The sequence below is a fragment of the Triticum urartu genome, chromosome 7 (genome assembly GCF_003073215.2).
Source record: "Triticum urartu cultivar G1812 chromosome 7, Tu2.1, whole genome shotgun sequence".
In the NCBI taxonomy this organism is placed as follows: domain Eukaryota; kingdom Viridiplantae; phylum Streptophyta; class Magnoliopsida; order Poales; family Poaceae; genus Triticum; species Triticum urartu.
The window spans coordinates 11,417,020-11,430,861 of record NC_053028.1 but is presented as its reverse complement, the minus strand read 5'-3'; the positions used below and the strand labels follow the sequence as shown (position 1 = coordinate 11,430,861).

The 13,842-nt window shown below is 44.6% G+C and overlaps 1 pseudogene; it reads left to right on the top strand.

The window, feature by feature from the left end:
* Positions 1-10,831: 10,831 nt before the first annotated feature.
* Positions 10,832-13,225, top strand: LOC125518102 (annotated as a pseudogene).
* Positions 13,226-13,842: the final 617 nt, after the last annotated feature.

Below are 13,842 nucleotides of genomic sequence, written 5' to 3'. Positions count from 1 at the left end.
ATGTGGGCGCAGATCCTCCGCAACAAGTACCTCCAAACTAAAACATTGTCCCAGGTCGCAGTCAGGCCGACTGATTCGCCTTTCTGGAAAGGACTAATGAAAGTCAAGAAATCTTTGTTCAATAGGACAAGATTTGTTATTGGAGATGGGACGAGTACACGTTTCTGGGAGGATACTTGGCTTGGTGAATCACCTTTAGCCATTCAATATCCGTCGTTATATCGGATTGATCAACGACGTGATGTGTTCGTTGCAACGGTATTCCAATCAATCCCCCTTAATATTCAGTTTCGACGGTCGCTAGCGGGCAATCGTTGGGAGGAATGGCTCCATCTAGTTAGGAGACTGATGGAGGTTCAACTTTCTCACCAACCCGATATATTGCGTTGGAAGTTGATTAGTTCTGGAATATTTACAGTTAAATCTATGTATATTGATGTTATTAATTCGACTGTTATTCCAACATCCAAGTATGTTTGGGCTGTCAAAGTGCCTTTAAAAATTAAAGTGTTTATGTGGTTCGTCCATAAACAAGTAATTTTAACAAAGGACAACTTGATTAAACGCAATTGGACAGGACCTACTAGGTGTAGTTTCTGTGATCGGGATGAGACGATTAAGCATTTATTCTTTGATTGCGCGTTGGCCAAAGTTCTTTGGCGGACGGTCCATATTGCTTTTAATATCACTCCACCGACTTCGGTCAATGCTTTATTTCGGACATGGCTTCATGGGGTTAAGCCTGATTTAGCAAGGCATATTTGGGTTGGAGTTTGCGCTTTGTTATGGACTATCTGGAATTGCAGAAATGATTTGGTTTTTAACAGAATATCACGGATTCATTTTTTGCAGGTTATTTTCCGCGCTACGGCTTTAATCCGTTCGTGGTCGCTACTCACTCCGATGGAGGCCAGGGAGAATTTGGTTACTGGTTCTATCCGTTGGGAGATGGTAGCTCGGGATATCTTCAACCGGTTTGGATGGCGGTCATGTAATAGGATAGGCAATTAGTTTCCCTATCTATTGATAGCCAGCCGGTTGTGGCTTCTATTTCGGGCTAGTTTGTGTATCTAGTTTGTGTATCTAGCCGTCCAACGCTCTGTGTGAGCTGTATTTTTCCTTTTCTTTTTCTAGCTGTACACTGTGGAACCTTGTTGGCACCTTTTGTTATTTGCTTAATAAGTTGGCCGTATGCATCGTTCTGATGCAGAGGCCGGGGAGACCCCCCTTTTCGAAAGAAAAAAAGGTGGGAAAAGATGGGGAGGTGAAGAGCAGGCTCGGAGTTTTGAAGGATGAGCTGTAGAAGCAGATCAGCGACGATGAGGAAGAGGTAGGGGGAGGCCGGGTCGCCCTGTCGCAGGCTATTCTTGCATTGTATCCAGTGGCCTGGTATGCCATTTAGGAGGATGGCAGTTTTGTCCGTGTGGAGGATATATATTTTGGATCTAGCTACGAAAAGTTTGGGAGAAGCCGCGAACAGTCAAGATTTTGTCTAGGGCGGGCCAGGCAACAGAATCAAAGGCCTTCAAGTCAAATTTGAAAACCATGGTTGGTCGTTTTCGAGTGTGACAAGAGCTGATGAGGTCGGCTGCATAGACGAGTTTGGTCATCAAGTTAACAAAGTTACTTGACTTAACCAACGAACACGCAGCAACTGTCCGTCATTTCTGCAGAAACTTGAACAAGACTGAATGCTATCTTCGCTAATGTATGTCCCAGACATGGCGTAATCATCCTCAATGGGCAAAGTCAAATGGAGGCTAGCTAAGCTGCTAGCAGCAGGTTACGGGGAGCTGTTTCTGTTTATTGTGTGGGTACTTTGTACGTACCTCGTAGTACTCACTAATATAAGTCGATTTGGCTTTTTCCGACAACCTCCAAAAACCAGCAAAATGACATGTTTATCCCCTATCCAAAATACATAGGCAAGCGATACTAACTGAAATTGGAATCGGTCGCGGCCGGGTTAGAGAGGCATGGCGGGCCTCCAGTAGATCGCAGCTGCTCGCCCGCGCACAGATTGGCAGCAGCAGATCAAGCTTCAGGTCTCCAGCAGATCACCGGCGTAGCTTGGCCCAGTTTGTCCTCGTTTTGGGTCGCTGGCTCGTCGGGCGCCGCCCCCAGATCCAGCTCACCAGCAGAAGTTCTGCAAAAAAAGGAGGGCGGGGAAAGTGAACGTGCGCGAGAGAGTGGGGAACATGCGCGGGAGAGCCCTCTCCGACCAGGGGTACTTTTGGAAAGTGCGGAAATTGTTTGAACTGCGAAATTTTGTACTGAATTCTCTAAAACGGCTTATAAAACGGAACAGAGGGAGTATAAGATGTTTTAGATAATTTTATATATGGATTGAAGTGGGTCATAACTAAACATACACATTAAAATGGGTCTAGATATGTGCGAATCAGAAAAATGCTAAAACATATTATATTTATGAAGGAAGGTAGTAGTAGATTAGCTCAACCCAACGCCGAAATCTGCTACACTCAACTAATTGTTCTTGGCATGTAGTACTATTCAAGTTATTAGGTGGCAGCTAGCTATGTGTGGGAGTGAAATAAACATATACTAAATTACAGAGAAAGTATCTCAGTTGCCGTCATACGGTAACCTCTTTTACCACGGCCAGGGTGGCCACCACCGCGTCTTCCCTCTTACTCTGTGACTAGCCTCCATCTCCTTTCCAATCGCTTGCACGCGTCCCCCTCTGTCGCCTCCGGACAACGTCGGTTGGGATGAAGAATCAACGCGCCGCGGAGGAAGGAAGAGGCGGCAAGCCGGTAGTCATGGAGGAGACAACATGGCTATTTGGTTTGAGACTAAGGTTGCCATATCTAAGGTTAGGCAAGTCTGACTAACTTAGGTGGGTGTTCGGCCACACTAGGGGTTCCATATCATATAGACTCAAAAAGTGTGGTAAGGTTTTCTTAGGCTTGCCAACTTGCGGCTCTCATTTTAAAGAACTAACCTTAAGTAAGCTTGACAATATTGTATGGCAAAGTGTGGCATTGCTAGGCCTACAACTTTGAATAGGTAGAGTAGTCAACTAAAACCCAATAAACAATAATACTCCTTTTGTTTCTTCTGCACCGAAATCACTAGTTAAAAAGGGTACCCTTACAAAGGTCACCCATCCAACTTTTTTTAACATAGTAAAGACACAGACGCTCATACATACGCACATACACTCACCCCTATGAACGTACAGACGCAACTCTATCACTATGAGCACATCCGACAGACTAAGCCGACACATCATCTTGAGATTGGCGAAGTTGCCACGGATACCTTCGTAGTTGACGGGAACATCTTCTCTCACTGAATGCACATCACCGGAAGGCCAAACAAATTCAGGAAAATATGTGCACCAGTGTCAAGTCAAGGACTTGAACCTTGGTGGGCTGGAGATACCACTGTCCTCCTAATCATCCAACCATAGGTTTGTTCGCACCTTTTTGGTTTGAAAAATGACGCACTGCATGCGCGCCACTTGTCACAACATAGGAGTTCTTTTTTTTCATACATTCATTTTTTTAACATTTTATTTCTTGAATTGTGCGTCCAAATACTGAACAATTTTCACTGTTGGATTTCTTGTTTCAATACATTTGAAACTAGATCCCATGTTACGGCGTTTCAATTATCCTTTTTCATGAAAAACCCGAAAAAGGAATAAAAACAAGTACAAAAAAATTGAGAAAACAATAAAATGATGAAAACAAAAAAACATTCGCAAAAAACGAAACAAAACACCAAAGAAAAACGGAAGAAAAAAAAACCTAAGCCCGGAAGCATGCTTGCGAATTTTCACTTTTTTTGAAGCACAGGCTATGCTTTTTTTTCACAGACTGAAGCAAATTTGTAAAAGCACATTTTTCGTGAGAAACAAGGCTGTTCTTCTCGCGAAAGCAAATTTGTGCTTCTCATAGTAGCACATTTTGTTTTCCTGAGAAGCACAGTTATGTTTCTTGTAGAAAATTTAAGCTTCTCCTCGAAGCACAATATTTTTTTCTCCAAAACCTAGAAAACTAGGCGACGACTGAAAAGCAAAAAGAAAAAACCCAGAAAAAACCTAACTAAACCCCCAAAAAACATAATAAAAAAGAAAGTCCAAAGGGAGCACCCAAACATGCAACATATGCGATGGCTGGATGCATCACTTGACGCACTCCCATGCCATAAAAAATAACCCTTGAGGTCCCCCGCAAGGCGTAACCTAATCAGTGCTTATTGTGCTAGCTAACCAAATTGACGCTCACGCACCTGCTCTCACTTGCACGGTTTTCCGGTTTGCTAGGTTGATCGGTTAAGTTAAAAAAATATTAATCTAAAAAATTGAACAATTGAAAAAAAATGAATTTGGAAGAAAAACTGAAAATAGAATAAGTTTGTGAATTTGATAAATTTTCATAAATATAGAAAATAATTCACAAACCGGAAAACAAGTGCGTTGATGTTGGCTGTGTTATTTGCCGGCGTATTTGCCGGCGTATAGCTTCGGTCTTACATGACTTTGCTATTTGCCGGCGTATTTTTTGGGTGTGTGCGTTGATGTTGGCTGTGTGCATCTTAGTTGTGCAGAGGCCGGGTGTGTACTCATTGTGTTTGTATCCCCTTGATGCTTCATTTTGAGCCAATAAATATCACCCTTTGTCAAAAAAAAAGCAGCCTGAGTGGAAATTTCCTGCTACGGACAAAATGTAAGCCAACTGTGCCGCCTAGATGCATACTGTCTGTTGCCCCATAATTTACTACGCATGCTGACCACCTGTTCGACTGTTCTGAAAACAAACAAGTGTGTTAGTCCAAACATCTCTCCATTGGCTCTTTTTATATATGTCAAGTTGTTTCCTTTGCTTAATTTGACTGACTTCGTTCTGCGGGGTTGGTGAGTTCCCACATTTATTAGGCTATGGTTTAAGCTAATCATTGTACCTGTGAGGCTGTGATGATAACTATCTCCCAATATTAGCCAACTCTGCACAGCAGCTCGTGGGTTGGTTTCTGAACAACATGGCCTAAATCTCCCATATCTTTCCTCCTACCTCTGAAAAGCCTCGATGGTGGTGGAAGGTGTTGCATGGGGCGTATCTGTTGCAGGATGGATCATGTCGCCTATCATCTCCAAGCTTCTAAACAAAGCCTTGTCCTACTGCAAATTCGACAAAGAAGAGACGCTTCAATGTCTATTAATGGACGTTCTCCCTCGATTGGCGCTTACCCTAGAAGCAGTGGAGGACATTCATCATAGGAAATTCTTTGAGGAGATGGTGAGGGGGCTCAAATCCGCTTTCCATGACATGGAATATATCCTCGATGATCTGGAGTACATTCGTCACCAAAAGAAGCTGGACAAACTGAAAAGTCTCCAACACAAGAGAGGGAAGAAAAGGGCGAGAACTGCTTCGGATGCTGAAGCTAGCACCTCAAACAAGGTCCTTTCTTGCTTCCCTCAGCTTTTAGCTATATAAATGCATACATACTCATCACTACATAATACTTTTATCCTAATCATTGTGTTGTTTCCCCCCTTTAATTTTTGTAGAACCGATCATCTTAGTGGCATGTGTGGATAGGTTTTTTTTTATACAATGAAGGAATTTGTCAAAAGTAATTCAAAGGTGGAATAATTGTTTTCCTTTTCCAAAATAATAATTCTTAACATGAATATACATATAAATGTCTAAGTTCTTTATGTGCTTGTACAATTTCGTGGTAAACATATTAATTTTTGCCTTGCCGTATAATAGAAAGTTTACTGCTCAATATTTCCCTACTTAAAAGCACTAGTAAGTTATGTGTGCCTTGCACATTTTTTCTTCGAAAAGGGGGTTTGCCCCGGCCTCTGCATCAGAAAGATGCATGCGGCCATATTATTAATAACCAAAAGATCCAACAAATGTCTCGTAGTCTCAAACAAAGAAAGGCTGTGCTCAACACAGAGCACGAAAGCAACAAACTGGACAGCCACAACCGGCAGGCAAATAAAACAGATAGGAAACTAAACACCTATCCTATTACATGACCGCCATCCAAACCGGTTGAATATAGTCCGAGTTACCGTCTCCCATCGGATAGATCCAGTAACCAAATGCTCCCTGGCCTCCGTCGGAGTGAGTAGCGACCACATACGGATGAGTGCAGTGGTCCTGAAGATAACCTGCAAGAAATGAATATTTGTTGTTCCGTTAAAAACCAAATCGTTTCTGCAGTTCCAAATTGCCCATAGTAAAGCACATACTCCTACACGGATATGTCTCGCTGTTACTACGTCAATTCCATCTAACCACGTCCCAAATAATGTGTTGATGGAATTCAGAGGAGATATATTAAAGGCTATGTGGACCGACCTCCATAAAATCTTTGCCAAAGGGCAATCGAGAAAGAGGTGTCTGATTGACTCATCACTATCACAAAAACTACATCTTTTAGAACCCAACCAATTGCGTTTTGCTAAATTGTCTTTAGTTAAGATGACCTGTTTGTGGACAAACCACATAAACACTTTGATTTTTAAAGGCACTTTGACTTTCCAAACATGTTTCGAACTAGGAATAACGCTAGTGTTGATAATATCCAAATACATGGATTTAACCGAAAACTCCCCATTCTTAGCTAGTTTCCAACATAACTGATCTGGCTGTTGAGAGAGTTGGACCTCCATCAATCGTCTCACAAGATGGAGCCAAGCTTCCCAACGATGTCCCACTAGCGTCCTCCTGAATTGAACATTAAGAGGATTTGACTGTAGTACCTGTTGCAACGTAAGCGTCTCTTCACCGAACAATACTATAAAGAGAAGGATATTGGATTGCTAGGGGTGTTTCCCCTAGTCATGTATCCTCCCAGAATCTTGTGGAAGTATCATTGCCAACTATAAATTTTATCCTATTGAAAAAGGCTACTTTTACTCGCATGAGTCCCTTCCAAAACGACGAATCAGTCAGTCTTACCGTCACATGAGACAAAGTTTTGGACAGGAGGTACTTATTACGAACAATATGTGCCCAAGTGGCATCCGTCTCTATAGATAACTTATACAGCCACTTGCTGAGAAGACATCTGTTCTTCACCTCTAAATTTTCAATGCCTAGACCCCCTTGGTCTTTCGGCCTACAAATGATATCCCACTTAGCAAGTTTGTATTTTCTTTTTAATTCGTCGCTCTGCCAGAAGAAACGCGATCGATAGAAATCTAGCCTTTTTCGTACCCCAACTGATGTGTGCCTTGCACATAAGTGTTGAAATAACCAACGTACGATGTATATCGATATACCATGTTTAATAAGCAAACATGTAAATTTGAAGTGAATATGCTTGAAGTATATAAGATACATATTTAATTCTCATCATTTATCGTAGTCAAATTGTGTTGTTTCCCCCATTGTATCTTGGTAGAACGGATCATCTTAGTAGCATGTGTGGATATTATTTTTTATATAAAAAAGAATTTGCCAAACGTAATTCAAAGGTGGAATATAAACAATCCTTTTCTAAAACAATAATTAATTCTTAAATGGTGTCCGGCTTTGGCATTTCGCCGAACACAGCCCAGACGGCCGCCGCCGGGGTCAACGACGAGCACAGGCAGGGGAGCTTCTCCACGAATCGGACCGGAGAGAGCTCCTGGTGGCCGTCGGTGTGGAGGACCGGCGTCGCCTCACTCCGCCGTGAACGTGCAGGAAGAAAGCATGAAGAGGGCGGCCACGCGCGCTTGCCCTCCTACGCGCTAGCCTCCACCGCCGCTGCTCTGCGCATGCCATGGGAGGAGCCCCATGTTGCTGGCAGATGCAGAGCGACCTCGACGCTCTCGCCGGGATGCTCGACCTCAACCTCAGTGACTGTGTGCTGCTTGTCAACACTAGCGCCAGAGAGGTTGAGCGCGCTGACGGAGGAGTAGTTGAAGTGGCAGTGCGAGCCCTCGAAGTCGGCGTGCACACGCGTGTCCATGGGCGTCTGCGCCACCAATTGCTCGCAGTGCTTGGACTGTGCCGAGCTCCCCCGTGAGTATACCTGGACGCAAGCCGAGCCGAGCCGAGCTCGGGCCGAGCCAGCCATTAGCTCGCCCAGCACGAGCCGAGCCAGCCCGAGCTAACTGCTCAGGCGAGCCTCATTCCCAGGCTCGACCCGAGCTTTGTGCTGGCTCGGTGCAGCTCGGAAGCTCGTGTGCATGCACTGTGCACTGCACATCAGCGTGCAGATTACTACTTATATGTGTTAACTAGCAACTTTTTTCACCAAGACATGGAAAAACAGCAGCAAATGACTTGATTTGGCGCACTGAAATTTCAACATCATCAACACTGAAATTTTGACAGCAAGTAAACCAAAAAAAAGGGTACCACAAATTCACTGAAATTTGGACATCATCAACACTGAATGTCTGAAACTTTGACAGCAAATACACCAAAGTTTGGACAGCAAGCACACTGACATTTGGAGCGAACTGAAGGCTGGATGCCGGCGTCCATAGAGGTCTTGCTCATGCCATTTTTCTTCTTTCCTATCGCTGGCTCCTTCCCAAGAGTGGAGGTCAATGACCTCTCTTTCTTCTTCTCCATGGCTCCTTGGGCGATCTGGACAAGCGGCGTGTGTGTCATCGGCTAGCGTATGTGCGGCGAGCCAGCAAGGACGCCGAGGAATTGCTGCGGCGGCGGCGGCGGCTAGCTAACCTAGCCCGGAAGGAAATGAGGATGAGTGTTGCTCGGGATGAGGTGGGGCGCTAGGTCAAGTGTGACTATGGGCTGGGCCATTCTGGGCTGCAGAATTGGACGAGCTCACGGGCTAGCTCGAGCCGAGCTGGGCTCGGCCCAAGGCCAAAACAAGCCCAATAACGCAGCTCGGCTCGGCCTTTTTATTTCTCGGGCCGAATCAAACTCGGGCCGAGCCTGGGCGAGCGCGAGCCGAGCCAGAAAGCTCGAGGTCGACGTCCAGATTTACCCGTGAGCACGTCGGCTGGTTGTTGGACCGCGCTGCATCGGCCCCTGCTACGGCAACCGCAGGAGGTCGGGGAACGTCGCGGACACCGCCTGGATGTCCACCGGAAACGGCAGCGGAGGAGGCGGAGGCTTCGACGCCGGCGAGGCGAGGCCAGCCGAAGGGAGCATTGTGCGGGAGGCGGCATGCTTTGTGCTCTGCCTGCGTGTGTGGGGGAGAAAAAGAGGAAAGGAGGAGAGGGGTGGTGGGTCGATGGCAGGTTGGCTAGGCCGGGCAAGCAGTGGACAAAGATGGATGAGGAGTGCTACAAAATGTCTGGCTTGTGTCCGCTTCGGACCCTAATCGTGAGTAAATTTAGTCTGAAGATGGGTCTGAACGAACACAAAACAGAAAAGAAAACTAGGATGGGTCTATGCTTGGGTGGTGTTTTTTGCCCGCGCGGCTCCAAACGGACAAAACCGGACAAATTGCATCTATGGTTGGAGTTGGCCTTACCCCGCAAAAACCTCCTCCAATACTTTTTAGTACAATACAAAGGATCAGACTTAACAGAATAACCATTTCAAGCAAAATAACTTATGGATTTAGATCTATTGCATATATTCCATTTAGATCATTTGGTTCTGATCAAAAGATAGCTTCTGATTTACAAATTAACCTCAGTTAATGCTACGTTGCCCTACAGAAAAGATGAAAAAACCAAAAAAAAGCTCTGCCCTTCCATCTCTTGGATAGATAGAGAGGGAGGGCAGAGGCCTTTGGTGTCCCTTTCAGTCAAGAATTGGGGCTTCACTGAGTCACACGTCGCTTCTTTGGTGCGGTTGTGGTCACTGCTGTGGGGCGCTCTTCGGAGCCGGCCACTAGGATCGCAGCTGGCGAGGGAGCCCGTGACCCCCCTCCCCCCCTAACTTCGCCCTATATGGAATCATGGTTGACAGTAGAGGTGGGAATAACTTTGGGAGCTAGGCGCCCACCCAGCAGACCGTAAATAATAGGGTGTGTGCCTTTTCGGTGTGGGTGGGTCCAGTGGCGGAGCTTGAGATGAAATTATGGGGGGGGGGGGGGGGGATGGCCCAGGTTGGCCCCCAAGAAGCTCCGCCATTGGGTGGATCCTCCTTGAGGTGGTCATCGGCAAATATCAGCCCAACTTCCGCCAGCTGGGCGACAAAGTTTGATCGAGGAGGAGGTGGCGCCTTTACGGTGCTGATGCCCGTTTTTTGTACTAGTGATCAAACGCTGCACATATATTGAGCAGGCAAGCACAACTCAACTTTACAACACTTGAGAGCTCCTGAAGCAAGTGCTGTGGAGGTATAATCCAGCATAAATGCTATACAAATATGAAAGAGCAAATTAGGCTAACACAAGAAGATAAACAAAAAGCCATGGGAGAATTCATCTTTGATTTCTGCCTTTGCTAGGCTACTTGAATAATGTTTAGAAATTGGTGTAAATCACTAAACTTTGTGGGCACAAACTATTTCAAAAGGTATAAAATAAGACACGTTATACCATATTAGTTTATCATATGGAACAGAACCGTATACAGAGGATGCCATTAACATAAATTCTGACTGCTTGCCAAAACACAGCCTACGGCAGTTTGGTAAGGAACTTTTTGTGAATTCAACTGAATTGATGTGGCATCAAAAGGCCAAAAACAAACAACATCAGCGAACAATCTTACGACACATTCATATTGTAGAGAACATACCTACGTCATTTTTCAATAGCATGTATAATAGCTTAATCACAACAAACGAAAAGGGAAATACAGTAGACAGTACTCAATTAGAGACAGGGCACTGACATTGTCTAGAGCTTTGCCCCTCTTAGTGATTAATATCCTTCTCGTGAGCTAAAGCGTCCTGCATACCACCCACCATATCAGTACTGTCCGAACATTGAATAACCAAGGGACAAACTAACAGTGAAAGCAATGATTACCTCGTCCTCAGGGAGACGCTCATTGTTATTCAGGTCACTGCCACCTGCACACAGCCTTTTAGTTTCATGTGCACGACACCGAGCTCAAACCAAGCCACGTGAATGAATACTTGTATTAGGCATGCATGAATGTCCCGCCGTTCACTTACGGTTGTCAACGTTCCAAAAATGTTGGTATTGGACATTTGGACTTGCCGTTTGAATTTGAAATGTTGGTTTCTTTTGCAGTATGTTTTTGTCGAACCGGGTTTTACTCTCACAGGAGATTTGAATCGTCGTTTGAAGGGCAATATGGACACGATAGAAAGACTCATTGATAAAGCACATGGTATTATTGCACTAACAAAGCGGTCAAGCAAGGGTGACACTGATACTGCCAAAGATACACATACACCCACTACTTCAGTTCCAACAGTAAAGGTAACTGGCAGAGATGATGAGGATCGTAATTGGATAAGTGAAATGCTTCATGATGTCAATCCAAGCTCAAGTAACAAAAAATGTTTCTCAGTAATTGGCGTTCATGGCATTTCGGGATCTGGGAAGACAACCCTCGCACAACATGTTTGCGAGTATGAGAAAAGTGCAAAGCATTTCAACCTTATCATGTGGATTCAGGTTACACAGAACTATAGCTTGCATGAATTTTTCAAGGAGATGCTTGAAGCAGCTTCATCCATGGATAAAAGCAAAGAACCAGTTCCTAGTAGCCTTGATGTCCTGGAAGGAAAATTGAGGGAGAAAATAAAAGGCAAACAATTTCTCTTGGTACTAGATGATATCTGGTGCAATAAGGATGCCGTTACGAAGCAGCTACCGAGGTTACTTTCTCCATTGATGGATGGAGCGGTAGGAAGCAGGATCCTAGCAACAAGTCGTGATAAAGCTGCATTTTCAGATCTGGGTCCTGATGTGGCACGTGATGTTTTTGCAATACGTGAATTGGATTCCAAAGTCTTCTTGGATCTGTTCATGTATTATGCCCTTGAAGATCCAAATGCAGAGGGTCCAGATCGAGCAGAACTCAGAAGTATTGGTGCTGAAATTTCACAGAAGTTGAAAGGATCACCTCTGGCAGCCAGTACAGTGGGGGCACAACTACGCGAAAGAAAAAAATGATGTTCAATTTTGGAGAGAAGTTCTAGATCGGGACCTTCTGAATGAGACGACGGGGGCCCTATGGTGGAGTTACAAGCAACTTGATGAGCAAATTAGGCGATGCTTTGCTTACTGTAGTATTTTCCCCAGAAGACGTCATCTGAAGCAAGTTGAGTTAGTTAGACTGTGGGTGGCAGAGGGGTTCATACAGACTACTAATGCAGAGGAAGACATGGAAGCTGTTGGTCGTGGTTACTTTCACAAGTTACTGGCAACCTCATTTGTGCAACCAGCCGCACTCAACCAACAAGAGGAGTTGGTCTATTCCATCCATGATCTTATGCATGATTTGGCTGAGAAGGCGGCCGGGGGTGATTGCTTCAGAATCGAGAATGGCTTGAGAACAAAAGTTCCTCGTGATGTTCGCCATCTTTTTGTTGCAAATGCAGCAATGGTTAGCGAGGAGATTTTTGAATTGGCAAACCTATGCACTCTCATTATTGATGATACAGATGGGTTTAATGTAGTTAACATAAAATTCTTTGACGAAGTATTCAAGAAGCTGAAGAAACTGCGGGTACTAGCCATAGAAGCCTACAAGGTTTCTGGTGATTTAGAAATTCCAGAAACTATTGGTCATTTAGTCCATCTACGCTATCTTAGTTTAGTAACACCCTGGATAAAGCTGCTTTTACCAAAAACACTAGCCAAACTTTACCATCTGCAGGTGCTAACATTTGGTTTTGGCACTGTAAAATTTTCTCCTGATACAAATATGGGTAACCTCACCAACGTGCGGCATATCACTGGCAGAGGAACAATTAGTGCTCCGTACATTAGCAGGTTAACGTCACTCCAAACATTTGAACAATTCATTGTAAGGAAGCAGCGTGGGTATGAGTTGAGCCAGCTGACGGACCTAAACAAGCTTCGGGGCCTTCTGAGAATCCATGATCTTGAAAATGTTAAATGCAAGAGGGAGGCGTATGATGCAAAGCTAGCTGACAAGAAAGGACTGACAGAACTGGGATTGTACTGGGAGGATGATACGAGTTGCACACCACAGCTTCAAGAAGAGGTACTTGAGGCTCTTTGCCCACCGAGGCATCTTAAAAGTCTGCAAATCTGGAACTACCAAAGTCTGTGGTACCCAACTTGGATGCTGAGTGAGCAGAACGGCGCCCCAAAGTACCTAAAGAAACTTGAGCTCAGCTCCTGCGAGCGAGCAACTGGGACCTGCTCCTGAACTGTTTGAAGTTTTCATTAATCTTCATGAACTCACCATTGCGAACTGCAACTGGAACACTTGCCAGCCAATGTGAAGGATCTCAGGTGGCTGGAGAGCTTGGAGATTATTAATTGCTGGTATCTTAAATCGCTTCCAGGACATCCCCGTTCTCTTAAGAAGTTTGAATTGGTGGGAGACGATGATGTGTTGGAGTCATGCAAACTAGAAGGTCGTCCTAACTGGCAAAAGCTTCAGCATGTTGGTGTGAAGATATTATTAAGGTTAAGCCCAATCGCTAAGAATAAGGTATATACATCTATAAACCCTGATGCCTCATTCTTTAAAGTTAAGAATAGTCAAGATTGTCACTTAATAAGTTCTGTAATACATTTGCCAACCTATGAAAATACCAGGGAGTACAGTACGGATAGAGCTGGAGTACAATACTCTAATTGCTGCCAATTCACTGAGTAACCCTATGCATGCCTTGTCATTAGGCGTCATGTGCTCAACCTATCACGCATCGTGGATGATGCTGCATTTATTTGTTTCAAAAGGATTGTAATACTCTGGAATTGTGACCACTGGATTATTTGCTTCCAATGGATTGTAATACTGTGGAATTGTGACCACTG